Here is a 17,304-nt window from a genome sequence, read left to right on the forward strand (position 1 = left end):
TATAGCAAAAGAGCTTAACATTATAATCACTTCCAACCCACACATCCAGTGCTTCTCTCTGAGCTGTACTGAATAGGTCCAACTGAGGGTCAGCCCTTTCAGCAGTGTACCAGCCCCAGCCTGGTTTCTCCTTCCGTCTCTGTTTCACATGGGTGTAATTATGTCATGCTGTGTTGGTTGATCCCTAAATTACATAAGGAACCCCCAGTGTGCTTTTGGTGTGAGGGAGGAAGAGGGGGTTGTGTTCTTGTGCTCGCACCTAGTTTGAACAATATGTTCTTCTCTCTCAGGATGAATTGAGAAAGAAGCCATGTGGTCTGGTGGTGGCAATTGGGACGTAAGTGTGGTGACTCAGCAGTGCTCTACACAGAACAGTGCAGGACAGCTCTGAAGAGCAGGAATGACCAGCCTGCCCTGAGCTACGAGGGAGCTAGCTGTGAGCTCTGAGCAGAATCAGCCCAACAGGCAGCTCTGGCTGGGAGGAACAAGAGGGAGAAAGCTCTTGTGGTGTGACCTGGTCAAGCTGTGTCATTGGCCTTTGGGACACCATGAAGAAATTGTGGGGAACTGGACGATGTAGTGTCATCTAGTACTAAAAGTCCTTTGCGACCTGAGCGAGCATATTTTAAGATGGAGAAGTACCAGGTTGTTGCCCAGGGGTCTAGATAAGGTCTTGAGCCCACAACCTTGAAATTAAACTTCCAGATGGCAGCTGGAATCCTTCATAAAGTACAGGCCACAGGCAGAACTATTACGCATATTTTTAGAAACAGAGCACGTTATTACAACCATAGTTCTCTAATCTAATGGTCCAACTATTAAACTCAGTATCAACATATTTTGAAGCAGAATTCATATAAATATAATATGAGGTTTCCATTACCTTCCATTACCTTTGTGAATTACAAAGGTAATTCACAAATTACCTTTGGTGAAAGACTTGAAAGTCTTTCACCAAAAATTCTCATGAAAGAGATCCTAGAGTTTATTCAATCAACCAATCAATCAATCAATCTGAAAGTTATCACTCTTATAAAACATATTTATAGTCTCTGAAGTAGAGTTGATGGTGACTTTAGCAGATAAAAAAGTTAGAAGACTGGTGTTTGAGTCCGATTTTCACTAGTACTTAATTGTGAGATCTTGGGAAAGTTTGTAACAGGTGAATGAAAATTCTCTGCCTATATTCTAAGAACGTTTTAAAAATTCACATGCAATAATGTATGGAAAGTGACTAGTATGGGGTAAAGCACCATATGAAATTATGGCATTTTACCTATTAAAAAAAACGAGACATGGAGTGAACAAAAATTTTGCCCAAAGTCATAACCTGCCAGTAAGGGAGGGCCAAAGGTGAGATACAAATTCAGGTGACTGAACATGTTACAGGCTGGAGTTATTGATTCAGCAAAACAACTTCCTTTTTGCGGTCAAGCTGCACGTGACTGTAAGAAAGATGAGCCCACTGAGGTATAGAGGGGTACTCACTGGGAGTGTACAGGGGTCTCACAGGATTCAAGGACAGAAAACCAAGTGTTGCTGGGCCTCATTCTAATTGGCCAGAGGGCCGGTGGCCCTCAGGAACAGGGTGGCTCTTCCCTGTGTCTCTGTCTCTGCTTCGGAGCCAGCTCTAGCCTTTCCTTCATTTTTCATGCCTTCCTCTGCTCGTTCATTTTGCATGAGGCACAACATTGCTGTTCACCCAGGACCTACAGCATGACCTCTGAGCTCCAGCACCCACCCTCAGTTGGCAACACACACTGTCATTCTAGAGAGGAAGGAACTAGCCTGGCTCCTCTGAGAGTACTGGAGCCATACTAGTTATTTCTGAACAAACGATTGATTTCTCCTGGGCCAGCTGTGTGCTTACCCTTGGTCCAATTGGCTATGGGTGTCCCCACCCCCACCATCACCACCACCCATCCCTAGAAGTCACATTATCGCTATTACCTTGTGTAGCTATAGCTTCCAGAGAGCTGTGGGTGGCAAAGCTGCTAAATTGCCAGGCTGGATGTTACCACATAAACAAAGGAACTATAGGGAGGGTGTACTTGTAATGATTTTATGATGTATTTCAGTTCTGAAATGTAAGACCCAAATTTCCTGGTCAAAAAAACACACAAAACTATTCAATTTAATAAATATTGTGTTGGGTTCTGAAGACAGACACATATGTCCACAAGCTATGCCTATAAATAACTAATATAAAGACAGTCTGTGAAAATTTCCTAGTAACTTTTCTTAGAAAAGTTTAAAATTTTCCTGGTCTAATTTTTGTTTTCTTTTGCTGCTGTGCCTTTAGTCATATCCAAGAAATCATTCCCAAATCCAATGTCATGAGGTTTTCCCCTATTTTTTTGTATGAGTTTTATAGTTTTAGGTCTTAAATTTACATCTTTGATCCATTTGAGCTAATTTTTGTATATGGTGTAAAGTAAGGGTCCAACTTCATTGTTTTGCATGTGGATACACAGTTTTTCCCAGAATCATTTGTTGAAAAGACTGTCCGTTCCCCACTGAATGGTTCTGGTCCCCTTGTCAAAAATCATTTGACCATATATGTGAGGGTTTGTTTCTGGGCTTTCTATTTTATTCCATCTATCTATATGTCTATCATACACCAATACCACACTGTTTTGATTACTATGGCTTTGTAATAAGTTTTGAAATCAGGAACTGTGAGTCCTTCAACTTTGCTCTTTTTCAAGGTTGTTTCGGCTATTCAAGGTCCCTTTAGATTCCATATGAATTTTAGGGTGGGTTTTTCTATTTCTGAAAGAAAAAAAAGCTATCAATTACATTTGAATCTGTAGATTGCTTTGGGTAGTATTTACATGTCGCATCCCGCGCAGCAAGGGTGGTGGGGAGTGAGCGGGCAGCGCAGAGTTAAAGAAACACAAGAGCGAAGGATAGAGTTAAAGCGAGGCCAGGGGACTGCAGTCTCTCTGGGACTGAGCCCCGAATTGGGCCAACACATAGCTTTTATTAAGAAACTTCAAAGAAGTTAAACTTGTTTTTTCTAAAGTCCGTGTGATAAGTGCCTTATGGCTATTTTTCATCAACCAGCCCCATTGTATTCCAACACCTGCTGTGCCTTCATACTCCGACACACACACACACACACACACACACACACACACACACACACACCCCAGGATGGTGCAGCTGTACCACGACCATGAAAATAAAGGAGATAACCGACATCATTCCATCGGGTCTCAGTGTTCAGAGACACTCCCTTGAGGAAGCTTTACCGATATCATTGTACCAGGTCTCAGCATTCCGAGACACTTGCTCGTGACTTCATTAGGTCAGGGGTTGGTGTGTGTGTGTGTGTGTGTGTGTGTGTGTGTGTGTGTGGTGGGGGCAGTCGAGGAGGAAGCTGTAAGGCAACATTTACACAGCATTTTGAATGCACTAAATGCCATTGAATTGTACACTTTAAAATGGTTAATTGTGTGTTATGTGACTTTTAACTGGAAAAGCAAAAGATTGGGTGATTACACCTGAAGTGCAGATGTGGGGGCGGCATAACGCAGCTGGAAGGGGGAAGAGGTTGTGGCAATCAGAGGGCGGAATGTTGGACTTTAAGATCTCGAATACAGAATCGTTTAGGGCAGGCAAAGGAGTTGAACAGATTTAAAGGCTGGGAGGCTAAGGTACTCCAAGGTAATCCACAAAGTCACTAGCTTCACAAGGAGAGTCAACACTGCAGTTTCAGGGGGATACGTGCCCAGCTGGACGTGGCGGTCATCACTGGAGTGAGATGGAAATAGGGTTATAGGGAGATTTTATTATTATAGTACCTCTTTAAGGAGGAAGGATAATGAAAATTGTTTTAAAGTTGTAATACAGAAACTTTAATTTAGGAAGACAGTGTTCCAGGTGCCTCTTATTATCTCTCTTTTTAATCATTGTGAGAGTGGCAGATAGGCATTAGATGATACAAGCATGGATGGGGGTGGGCATGCCAGTTGGCTTAATCTCTGTATTTATTTTCAGTGTAACAGTCTGGCAATAGCATTGTGGAATTGGGAGAAGACCAACCCTGCCTCCTGACCCTGAAGTGTATGAGGGTTGGTGGAGTAATCACCCCTCAATTCAAGACTATGGCAAAGGAAGCCATGTTCCTGTAAGATAGCCAACTTTCTGTTAAGGCAGAGAGGAAGAGGTAGGCTGGGGGTGTAGAAGGGTTTGTTCACCATGAAATGGAGGCTGCCCAAACAACAGCAGCAAGGTATGAGAATGAAAGGAGTAGCAGGGAGAGGCACAGTGGGCTGGGACCAGTGTTCAGGATAAGATGGATGACTGAAGGCACTTAAATGTTATGTGCTTCTGCTTCTATAGTATAGGAATAGGGGGGTTCTGTGGGGGAATAGTTGCCCTAAGGGCACACAGAGACTTCTGATGTCAAATTTGGTAACCATGGAACAGGTCTTCTGGGATCTGAACAGGATGTTGGACTTGAGCTGGGATACTATGGATGGTAGAATTTGGGTAAACAAAACAACAGCAGACACTAGCATGGATAACTTGAGGGCCCTTGAGCAAACCAGACAGAGTGAAGTTGAAGGGTGGTGTCAGGAATTAGAAAGCTGACTCCCAAGGGTGGGGCTAAATTCTGGAGAGCCTTTTAAGCCAGCAGAGGAGTGAAGGCATGATTTGTAAGAACAGAGATTCATTATAAATTTTTACTAATGGAGGGACATATGAAAACAGCATTTAAGGAAGATTAGTGTGAGAAATATCCACGCAAAGTGGATTGGGCAGAAAAAATTAGACTATCTGCAACTACCCAAACATCATGTGGTATAGGATTGGACTAGTGAGGAGAAGAAAAAGATAATTTCAAAATAAAACAAAGCAGAATTTGTTTTATACATAAGAAAGGTGAAGAAAAAAAGGAGTGAAAATTTTTCAAAATTTTAAATCTGGCTGAGGAGTTATATCACAAACATGTGCAGAGCACCTGAAAAAAGAGGAAGGAGTGGACAATGATGAATTTAGTTTAGGATCTAGATTCCTTTGCAAGTTATAGCTAAATGATCTTTTGCATCTGACCATTTGAACAACTATCAGTTTACACATGAAGAAATCTTGAGTTTGAGATGACACAGATCATCCTAGTGGAGATGTCCTAGAGGCAGTTGGCCTTTCATTGCTGGACTTTAATAACAGAACAACACTAGTGATACCAATTTTGGAGTCATAGTAATAGCCTTGTCTAACAATTATGTAAGAATGGATGAACTATCCAAGAGAGAGGGAACAGAGCAAGAAGGGAAGACTAAAGACATGGAGGAGACAGAAGGGAATTGAATCACGAGGCAGAAAAGAGATCGGAACTTTGGTTTTGCTACTCGTATTTGCTAGCTATATGAACTTGACAATTTATTGACCTTTCCTGGGTCTCAGGCTGCAGTCATATCAAGGTTTGATAGGAGGGTAGGGGAGCTTGGTGGGGTGAAGAGTATCTGTTTCCAAGCGCATTCTCATGGCCTCTGGTCCTTGCTGGCTGTTTGCTGGAGACATCAGTACCTTCTCATGTGGGACTCTCTGTAAGGTCACTCACGTGGCAGTTGGCTTCTCTCAGAGAGTGAAAGAATGAGTGCACTTAAGATGAAGCCCCAGTCTTCTTATAACCTAATCTCCAAAGTAACATCTCATCACTTTTGCCAAGTTCTATTCATTAAAAACAAGTCAGTAAGTACAGCTCACATTCATGGGGAAAGGATTATGCAAGGGTGTGAATACCATGAAGCAGGGCTATTGGGGGCTATTTAAGGGGCTACCTGCCACAATATCTAACAAGTATAGTCTTAGACACTCGTTTCTTTATTTTTGTAGGTAATTCACCTAAATTGGGCAATTAAATAATATTGAATCCAATGAGCTGGACACAAGCACAGTGGGGGCACAAAGAAGGCAAAAACCAATTTTACCTAGAGGGAAAAGTCATAAAAATTATGCTTGCATTGATTTTCAAAGAATAAACATGAATTCAGCAGGAGACAAGATGGCCAAGTTAAAAGTTTATTCAATGATTATAATTTGGATTGAGGAATTCTTATGTACTGATTTTAAAGCTGAGTAGAAATATGGCAGGCATCAAGAAAATATTTTATAATTTGAAAATCTCCAGTCTTATTAAAGTGTAAAATAGTGAGCGATTCATAGGATTTTATTTGATTTCAAATATCTCCTTAGAAATCCTAATAGTTTAACTCAGTCTACCAGATCTTGATAGCCATGTTACTAAATTAGCACTCCTCAATTTCGTCTGATTTCTAAAAGTAATTTATGAGCCCACTGATCAACTAAAAACTCACGTAAAATAGAATTCTTTGGGCCAGCTGAGTGGCCCGTTGGTTCAGAGCTGGCTTGGGATGCCAGAGGGCCCCGGTTCGGATCCCACATGTGAGGGCTAGTGACGCTGCCCTCTACAGCTAAGATGCTGAACAACAGCTCAACCTGGAGCTGGGCTGCTATGGGTCGCCGGTGACGGTGTGGGCTGCAGTCCCCTGCTGCAGTGGGCTGCCATAAGCTACCGTGTGTGGCCGGCAGCCAGCGTGAGCGGCCGGCAGCCGCGGTGAGCGGCTGTCCAGAGGCCGGCGACTGGTCTGCCTCACCCGGGAAGAGCGCAATGATGGTGCCGGCTTGGGCCAGTGAAGCAAGCAACCTCCACAACTAGACTGAAGAACAAAAAACAACAGCAACTTGTCTGTTCCCCTTCCCCTGATTCCCCAGCGCTGTTCCCCTCCCCCAAATCCCCAATAAAAAAAAATCTAAAAAAAAAAAAAAAAAGAATTCTTTAAGATTACAATTTAGAATGCACCTAGAAAAAACATAAAGGATAGTCTCTCATTTTTAAGGCTATTACTCTATTATGATACAGCCAAAAGTAAGTCTAGTTTGATTTTTCATTGTTAACTTGACTAAATCTCTGAGCTTTGTAGGCACCCATAGTTGCCCCACATTCTAGCACCTTCTTGCTTTCTTTGCCTATAGATTTGGTACTCTGGATATTTAGGATTAAGAGTATGACTGCATTTCAAATAAGCTGGTTTGGCAGTTTCCCAAAGTGACAAAAATGACAAAACATTTTAAGTAGGTTTTCTAAGGGCTTCTCTCCACATGACTAGGGCTGTCAATGTAGACTAGGTTGTCCCATATTCTTTTCTGCCAGTCTGGATTGCTCTCTGGGGCTGTCTGATCACCTCCCATCCCAAGCTAACCACTCTTTCCCAGATCTAAGCAACCAGAGGGCAGAACAAGCAGCAATGGGAGGCCCTAAGCAATGCCAACTCATAGTATTTGGAAGAATTATTGATTTTGATTTCCTGACCATTGTTCTCTATCAACTATAAGGTTTAGTTCATCACTTTATTGTGGTATTAGATACCAAATGTTGGATCCCAGTGTTTGATAGTCATGTAACTCTGCTGCCAGTGGGTACAGTGCCTGGGAAGCAGGAGGCATGCCCCAATACAGACCCTCTAAGTTAAATCATCTCCCATTCAAAGGCTGCTGCTGGAAGCTGGAAATTTGATGTAGCTATCAATATGTTGTTAAGCACCATTGTTTTTGAGTACAATGACTCAGACCTTTTTTAAGCATTCTTCATGTTATACTATTGCAATGTCCCTCATTTTCTATTCACTCACTTTCTTTGAATAGCAAACACTTTCTTGTTAATTAGGAACACAAATAAACATGAGAAATCCCAGTTTTTGTTTTGACTGTTCATTCCCACTTTTATGACAGCAATTTAAAATTGATTTTAAAAATGCTATTCATCACTCTCAATTTTTAATTTTTTGTTCCTACTGTAGGCTATTGATTTCCCTAGGAAAGAGGAGGAATCAATGAAATGGCCAATCACAGATAAAATGCACCCTAATTTTAGTTTGAAGAAGATGTATAAAGAAATAGAACTTCTTTATATGTTAGTATGCAATCATCATCTTAAAGTCAAAATAATGCTAACTTCTGCTGGTTTTTAAAAAATAATATACAATTAATAGAAATAAATACGTTTTACCTCTACATTGTGGTTAAGAAAAACAGTGTTTAAGACATCTCTCTGGTCTAACATCCTCCCAGGGCAGAAACCTCCTCTGTATCTCTGAGTAAATCTAGTGATGAGCGCCATGACACATCCCATGGCACTGTCAATTACTACATTGTCAGGAAGCAATTAGAGGTGTATGTGCAAGGCACTGTACTGAGTGTTTTATGAGAGTGAAAAAAAAATTAAAATCCTTGCCCTAAAGAAGCTTAATATCCTGTTCACAAAGTTCAGACAATAATTATAATAACATAAGAAATGAAAAGGGCCATAGACAGTCACAAACCAAACCTCATGGAGACTCGGGGCGAGAGATAGGCAGCATATCCAGCCTAAGGAGCCCACTGGTCCTAGCTTGGTAACCTGGACTGACACTGTAGTTCTCTCGCTTACCTGTACAACTTGACATGGTCTATAGACAAAAGTTGTCCAAAGAGGCAATATTGCTGAGCTATTTGAAGCTGAGTCGGGCGTCAGACATCTTTGGATATGAATCTGGACCTTCTCTTTTTATTTGGGAGACCTTGAGGAAGTTACTTAATTAACTTCACTCTACTTCCGTTTTCTCATTTGGAAAATGGGCATAGTAAGACCTACTTAACAAGCTTATTGGAGGATTTAAATAATAATATAAAGGGTCTAGCATAGTGCCTGGCACTTGGTGTGTAAAAAATAGTAGCTTCTGTTTTTACTTTTTAGAATTTTCCCTCCATCTTGTTCCTCAATCTATCTCTAGCATTGTTAACATTCCTAACTAATATGTTGTTTTCTAGACCTCCTCTTTTATGGCTATCCTCCAAGCTGTATAGTTTTCATTCTCCTGCACTATGTGCTACCTAGAACTTTACAATAAAACTTACCCCCAAAACAGAAAAGCTACATTTGGGTCTGACCAAAATTAAACCAAACAGCTACTTCCCCTTGGTACTTTTATTAATTATCACATTCAAGGCTTTTTGTTTGCTTGTTTTAAGTAATTCCATGCCTTTGTTGGTTCATGGCAAGCTTGTGGCCAACTACCTTCTCTAGGTACTACTTAGATGGTGAACAATCAGGCCTCTTCTGTCTTATACTTGTACAATTGATTTTTTGCACCTAAATGAAGATCTTTTCCTCTCTCTCTTGTAGGACTGCATTCTTGGTTGCAAGTGACAGAAAGTTAGCTGGAACAAACCTAGATAAGGAAGACAAATTTGTTGGTATAACTGAAGAGCAAGAAAAATGAAACTGGAATGGTGGCTCGTCCTTCTTCATGATGAGAGTTGGCTTCATTTCTCACCAATTTCTTCTGAGATCCTGGTTGTTGGCAGCTCCTGGCTCATATTGTCATAGAGCCATAGAAGAAATGATTACCTTGCCCAGTCCTCCTTTCCTCCAACCAAGGAAAGTATGATCTGAATCAAACATGTACCAGTCATTACTGAGCTGCCCCTGCCCGCAAGATAGGGTGAGAAGCCATCAACCCTTAGGCCGTTATGATAGCCTGGGGGGCCAGGGTTAAGAAGATGACAGTTCCCATCAGAACCCAGGGAATGACAGGGGAGAAGTCCTTCCAAAGGTACGAGGAATGCATTTTTTAAAAGAAATGGAGGTGACTTAGAATTTAGTGACTTAACCAAGTAGAGCCAAGACTAAATGAAGGCTTTTATTTTTGGTGGTGGGGGGAATCAAACCATATTATTGAGAGCTGTCAGGGGAGGGTTGAAGGGCAGGGAGGACAATGAGATTTGATGTCTTTGCCCAGCTGGGATCTCTCTGGCTTCACAGCCACTGAAAAAGCTCTAAATGAAGGTTTTTAAATGACACAAAAAGATTTTTGTGAAAGCAAGTAATTTATGTTTCTTCTCTCTATTTAGCTAAAGAAAGAACTAATCTTTTATTGTCTTTATTGCATGGACTTTTCTCCTTCCAGTTAAAATTAGATAAAGCAAATTCAGATTGATACAAATGTTTACAAGAGAACTTGTATTTAAAACTTCAAATTAGATGACAAAGTTATTTAAAACTTCTCATTAAATAAAATGTAGTCTGCAGTTGCTGTTATTAACAATCATTTAGGTGCTCTTGTAACAATACCTAGGTTAGGTTATTTATTAAAGATAGAGCAAACCATAATTCAAACTGGACGAGATTAGATTTCAGAGCTCCTCTTTCCTATGCCCTTAACCAAAAAGCTTAGTATACCTGCCAGGCAACTGTTTTGAGATAGAGAGATACAAATCTATCTTGCTATATATTACTCAATAAACAAAACCCTTGTTATCAGATAATGCCTGGCAGCAAAGTGAAAATGAAATTACTTTTCTAAGTATTTCCTAACTTCTAAGGATTAGATGAAGATATAAAGTCATGTATTGTGTCCATTCATTATTTTAGTCACGTAAATTACATTTAATTTGTAAAACTGGATTATTGCTTTGGCTTCTTATGTGGGTTTATAAAGCAGTCCTCTTATATGAGCAGTAATTTGTTATTTCTTAAAGTAATAAAAGACGTCAGTGTACTGCTTATGACTCGCTTATTATCACAGAAACCAACCAAGTCACTCGGGAGAGGTAAAATGCTGACCCATGTCTAATGACATATACAGACTCTGAAATTAGAAAAAAATTCTTTCTTTTCTCTCACACGTGGGTTTGAGGCTGGCTCTGTCACCCTTTGCTTGCCAGGCATACCATTCTATAGGTTAAATTATCCAGTGGAAAAAGATATGGGTGATCGACATGAGCAACTTCAAGCCAGTGCTGGGATACAGGGCACCTGGATTGGAATGCCATATAACCCTACTGACCTGGGCCCTAAATTCTGTGAGAATAAAAGTTAAAGATGACAATAAAAAGTCTCTTTCCAAATTAAGTGATTTTTCACCAGAGGTGAAAATCAACCTTAGTGATTACAAATCTAAAGGATTTTAACAACAGATACGCAACGAAAAAACATTTTATATCTATTACATTCAAAGAGAGAATGGTGTAATCTGAAGTTTGTACTCAGCAAAGTAATTTGGAGACACTTTACCCAATTGTATTAGTCAATAAAAGCCATAGCAAGAGATTCTTGATAGGCAAATTAACTTTTTAGGTTATCAGTGCACAAAAATGTGTTGGACGACTGAAATATGTTTTAAAATCTGAATGTTTTAACTATGCAAAACCTATATATTTTCGTTATCTACATAATACGGAGTACTCTAAGAATGCACCTCAGCAATAAAAATTCTTACTAAGCTCTCTTTAAACATTCCTATTAAACTGGGGTTTTTTACTCTCAATTATTATTGGACTTTTGACATTTGTCACATTTTTATATGCGACTATAAAATATTTTATTATAGGCTCATGATTTTAGGTTTACCTCTTGTTTTTGAATGATTTGTCTTTATCAACAATCTAATTCATTCAATCTCTTATATCTATTGGCACAAAAGTAAATGAGTTTGAATCAATGGACCAGGATGATCTAAGTGTGAATGGTTATATCATTTTATCTTAGGGCTCTCTATTTAATGATAATACTTTCTCTGGCACTACCTGTGTATTTGTGTATGAGTAACCCGACTTGGCAAAAAAATCAAAACCTCAAACCCCAAACACAATTAAATATGCTGTTCTCATTAGGAAGCTATCGTTCTGTTAAAGTTACGTACTATGCTGTCTATTTCTTTGCAGTACAGTTTTTAAGGTTCTATTGTCTTCATTAAAAGCTAGCATTATCTTTTAAATTTGAATACAGAAATACTAATCATGAGGGCACATAGTTTGGAATAATAAAAGTTGTTGAATTGCTTCGTGGTATAAATGATGTTGATTAGGCTCTAGTCCAGTACCTTCCACTTGAAAGAATGGTCAACATTCACTGACTTCACTTCAGCTGCTCCTCACTCAACCCTCTGTGCTTCCCACTCTACTGAAATTGTTCCGTTAAAGGTCACAGATAACTTCTTTTCAGGCCCTTTTCATTCTTTTCCCTGGATCACTACAATAGCTGTCCAAGTGTTCTCCCTGCCACACACTTATAGTCCTTTCTCTTCCCACCCCCATATTTACCCCTTTTCTAAAATTCAAATCACTCCCATGATTGAAACTTTTTCAGAATAAAAATCCGAACTTCTTAGCACGAGATTGGATTTACCAATGATTTGCCATTTGCCAAAATCAGAACCCCGTTTCCATCCTGTTTGAGGGGTATGACATCCTGATCACTTATTCCATATTGAATGGTTTGACATTGTACTACTCCCCTCCTATTTCTCCAGCTGGTCCTCTTGGTCTTCTCTGCCAGCCTCCCTTCTCTCTGGCATTTCTCTAGGTCCTGTGCTTATATCCCTTTTTTTGCTGTAGATTTCAACATTCCCTTAATTTTTATGTCTGTAGGAGAGGCTCCCAAATTCACAGCCAATAGGGCTCCAGATCTCCCTATTTCCAGGGGCCTTTGCACCATTTTTACAAGGGTATTTCATCAACAGCTCAAACTATACTCAAAGCAGGCTCATCTTCTTCCCTCCAAACGGGGTCCTTTCTATTTCTACCTGTTATGATTCCAGAATTCTCCCTGTTGATTAGCCTAATATACCCAAATCATTTGACACCTTCTCATCTCCCTTGACATTCAAGATTACCTCTTATCTTTCTATACCTTTTTCCTCCCATCCATTCTGAATTTCTTAGTACTCTTATCTGCTGTAAGAGTCTCTTTCACCATTCTCTCTTCCAAACTTCCCATTTCCAGTCCCACTGATGCCAGAGTAATCTTTTAAAAATATCTTTTCATATCATATCCCTGTTTAACTCTCCGTCGGGCGCAACTGATCTCACAGATTCATTGCACACAAATTTTCAAATATCTAACAGTGAACTTATCTTGACTCATCGCTTCCGTATCTTCCCCCTCTACTGTAACTTATCGCCAGTCGTGTTTGTGACTTAGTAAAGACGTATGTCATATTTGAAAATTTGCGTGCAATGAATCTGTGAGATCAGTTGCGCCCAATGGAGGGTTAAATGGTTCCAGAATAAAGTCTAAGCTCTGATCCTTTCTTGATCTCATCCTAACCCACCTTTTCAATCTCATTTGCAACCATGCCTCTATGTTGGAGCCAGAGAGCCCACTCACAGTTCTCAGAACTGGTTCATTTCTGTGCCTTCTCTCACCTGTTTCGCTTGCCTGGAATATCTGCTCTCAAAATAAGTTGTTTTCCCATGTCTGGAAAATCTGCTCTCAAAATCTATCTCTATCTTTTCCCAAAAGCCTTTCTTTCACTTACCTGCAATCATTTCCTCCTTCCACTAGCTAGGTTCTACGCAGCATTTAATCTATTTACCTGTCAACAATTTAGTTATTTTGTGTAGTTGTCTTATTTCCCCTGATACACTGTAAGCAAGATTTCAAGTGGTGTATTCATTTCTTGCCTTCCTCCCTCCACCAGGGGGTCTAGTAAAGCGCTGTGCTTATAAATGTTCTGAATCAAAAAGAATTTTTTAAATGAAAGAGAAAGCCAAGAGAGCAGAGTGAAATGTGGAAAAACAAAATAAGGAATAGAGTCCACAGCTTCTAATTTCTACCTAATTTATTTTCATCCAAGCGCCCACATTTCAGCATTGCTACCTTTCCACTCAGGAAGGCTCTCTTCTTTTTCACTTGATGATTTATTAACTAACCACAATGCTGCTCACGAAGTAAGTAAGCGGTGGGGAAGAACGAAAGAAAAAATAACAACTCAGGGTCTTAATCTCAAAGATCTTAATTTTGGAGGGGGGGGTGTCAATACAGATTTCATGTGTCGTTGAATCTGAGTTGCAAGGCGTTAGCAGGCGAGGACTCAGGGTTTCTAACCACTAGTGCAAAGACATTTTAAAAAGATGAGAATAAATTAAAAGCTATGTAGGTTGTCCTAGGTCCGCCAGGAAAAAAAAAAGTTTGTTATGGGGTAGTAACATTAAAATGACCACGAAAACGAGACGTGGGGGATTAAAGGAAGGTGCACTTGGAATGTCAGTAATCCGGAATGTCAGTAATCCCTTCCACAACACTGGTCCTTGAATAACAAGGGCTAAGTCTGATTGCACCAATCCCTTTTTAAATAAAGACATAAAAGCCACACTCCGTTAAAAAATTATTCCTACTGCACCATATTGCAACGTACCAGCACTGGGGACAATTTTACGCGGTCACGAGTTTCTGCAACTACCAGTGTGCGGACCGGTCCTAGCCATTAGGAACTCGCTTCCATAAAGGAGCGCCGCAGCCTGCGGGGGCTGGAGCTTCACCCAGGGAGGGCAGTCCCCTGGAGTAGGCCTAAAGCCCCCACAAAGCGGAACGCTCTCAAAGAGGCAAGCTCCGGAGGTGGCCCCCACAGGCTTCCCTTACACCCCCTCCGGGCAGTGCACGCGCCGCGCTGCCCCAGGCCCAGAACAGCGCTCCGCGCCGCGGGCGCCGGGAAGCCGGGCCCAGCTACCAAACCGCCTGGGCCAGCCGCGAGCGCCAGTGTAGGTACCCAAAGGGCGGAGGCTCGGGGCAAAGCGACGCTCCCGCCGAGCCACCTCCCTCAGCCCCGCCCGCCTACGTCTGCGCGGATGGCCCTCTGACAGCCGGGAAGCTGCGGACCCCGGAAGGACGGGAAACCGCCCGGCGGTCGGCACCTGCACCGCGGGGTCGCCCCGCCCCCTTTGGCTCTCTCCACGCCATCCCCCTTTCTCTTCCGTCCCCTCCCTTCTCCCCGGGAAGTAGTTCGGCTCCGCCCCGCTCGCGCGGCTGCCGGGCCGGCTGTGACGCCACCAAACCCCGCCCCCCTACTATAAACACTGGCGTCGCCGGCACCGCCTTCCCACACTCTCTGGCTCTTCGCTCGTTTGCAGTGTTTCCTTTTTTTCGCTTTCTCTGTCTCTTTTCTTCCTCTCTCGCTCGTCTGCTCTGCGGTGTGACGAGGCCGAATCCTCTCTCCACCCAGTCCTCGCCTTTCTTCTACCCGCGCTGTTCTATTTCTCTCCTTCGGCCGCCGCCGCCACTGCTGCACAGCTGGTGTCGGTGTCGCGCTTTTCCCCCCACGTCGTTCCTGCAGCTTATGGCCCAGGCCGCCTTGGGTATTTCTGCTCAAGGTAACCACATCCCTCTTTAAAAATTCCGCCGAAAAAGAGAAGACGCTTTACCCGACTCTTTGGGCCGTTATCTCACGTGAGTACCAACCCGAGGGGCGCGAGCGGGCCAGGGCGTGGGGCTGGCCTCGGGGGTCGGGCGGGTGCCTCCCGGTTGGGCCCCGCCACCTGGCCGGCGTCCCCGCGGCGCCCCGCGGCCGGCCGCCTCGAACATGGCGGACAGCGGTGTGTGCGGCGGCTGTCGGTTCTTCGGCGGCGGCGGCGGGCGCGTTTCGGGGCTCTCAGGCGCCCGCCGGATGCTCTGCGGCGCCCGAGCCGCCGGGGTTGGGGAGAGGGGGCGTGTGCGTGTGGGGGCGCGCGTGGGGGTCTCGCGGCCGGCGGCCGGCGTCGCCTCCGGCGGCGTGCGGCCTCCACCCCTCTCCCGTGGTGCATTGCTGTTTCCGGGGAGGGGGCCGGGCCGCAGCCCTGAGGGGCCTCAGTCCCGCAGCTCGGGCCCTGAGCGGCGCCGCACGTTGGCCTCCGGGAGCCCGGCGGGAGGCGCGACGGACTGCAACGGCCGGGGCCGTTATGAATGGAGCGGGGCGGGCCCGGCGCCAGCCTCCTGTGACAGCTGCGGGAGGAGAACGGGTTTTTAAGGGTGTGGGAAGCGCCCCCCCCACACACACTCTGGTGGAGGAAAGTTGACGCCACTCGGGGCCAGCCGGAGGGGAAGCCCCGGTGTCAGGTAGCGAGCGAGAGGCCTTTGGCCCTTTCTGGAAGCCTCGGGGCTGCTGCCCCGCCCCCTGCGGCGCTCCTGATTGGGTCAAGTTGCCTTCACTCACCACAGTCACCTCCTGGAGCCTGAGAATTAGTCACTATGGCTTCGTTTTTCCGTCCGCGCCACGATTCCTGGGCACAGAGAGGGAGAACGGTAGGCTTGGGTGGCTTATCAAGTACTGTCTTGACTGCCAACAGTTAATGGTGGTGACGTGTTTTAACCCTTACTCAATATATATATTCTGAGCTTATGTTTCATAAGCTAAACTGCTTGTTCGGAAACCTGAAACTGGATGCAGTTTACAGCCCCATGATACTTTCAGCAGATTCAACTGTATTTTGTGGCATCGTGGATACATTAAGGTGCCTTGTCCCGTCGTGGTTCCACCGTTGAGCTTCCAGCTTGGGTGGGAACCTGAGGACACTTAAGGGAGAGAGAATTGCTGTGTGATCAGGAAGCCTGGCAGACACGGCTGATTGTCGGGCAAAGCCCTAGTGATTCTTTAATTTCTTTTACAAATGTAGGAGTGCAGATGCTGATCATGAAGACAAATAAGCCCTGAGGAGTTTACATTTTGTGGGAAAGATAGGCTCCTAATGATTATAGGTGATACAGTAGGTGCAGTACTCAAGCAATCAGTGCCTTCCCTTGCCACCCAGGTTTAACTTAAAAATTTTCAAACATACAGAGAAGGGGAAAGAATTGTACCCTCACTTAGATTCAGTTCACATTTTGCTTTATTTGTCATCCCACTATCCATTTATCGGTCCGTCTTAATTTTTCTATTAAACAAGTTTAATACTGTTTTTATTCTTTAAAAAAACTGGTTAAAAATTCACATAACAGTAAAATGCATAAATCTTAAGTATACTATTTGATGGGTTTTTGCCGAAAATACAGCTATGTAATTTAAACCTATCAAGATGTGGAACATTGCCATCACCTCAAAGTTCTTTTGGCCCTTCAAACTCCATAGCCCTCTCACCACAGATGCAACTGTGTTCTGGTTTTGTTTTGTTTTCAATTTTATTGGAACAGTCATGGTCATTGGTTACACATTGCTTTCATGCTGCAGTGGCATAGTTGACTCTTAAGGAGGGCGCAGCTCACAGTGGCCCATGCGGAGATGGAACCAGCAACCTTGGTGTTATCAGCATGACATTCTAACCAACTGAGTTAAGCGGTCACCTCCTGATTTTTTTTTTTTAAACCATAGATTAGTTTGCCTGTTCTAGAACTTATGTATAAATGGAATTATACTGGATGTATTGGTTTGTGTGAAAGACTTTACCTTAGCATATTTTTAATCTTTATATGAATACTTTGTGTTTGTTTGTTTTTTTAATTGGGGAAGGGGGACATTGTGTTTTTCCAGGACCTGTCAACTC

At 43.0% G+C, this 17,304-nt stretch overlaps 1 protein-coding gene across 3 annotated transcripts in view; it reads left to right on the forward strand.

Moving 5' to 3' along the window:
* Positions 1 to 14,861: 14,861 nt before the first annotated feature.
* Positions 14,862 to 17,304, forward strand: part of AZIN1 (antizyme inhibitor 1) — a 34,584-nt gene continuing 32,141 nt past the window's right edge. For 2 of the 3 annotated variants that reach the window (XM_019629556.1, XM_019629555.1), the window contains exon 1: positions 14,862 to 15,238. The gene's annotated coding sequence lies outside the window, so the exon portion shown is untranslated. The remainder of the gene's footprint in view (positions 15,239 to 17,304) is intronic. The other variant, XM_019629557.1, reaches the window with a different exon arrangement.

This window comes from Hipposideros armiger, unplaced genomic scaffold (genome assembly GCF_001890085.2).
Source record: "Hipposideros armiger isolate ML-2016 unplaced genomic scaffold, ASM189008v1 scaffold_860, whole genome shotgun sequence".
NCBI lineage: Eukaryota > Metazoa > Chordata > Mammalia > Chiroptera > Hipposideridae > Hipposideros > Hipposideros armiger.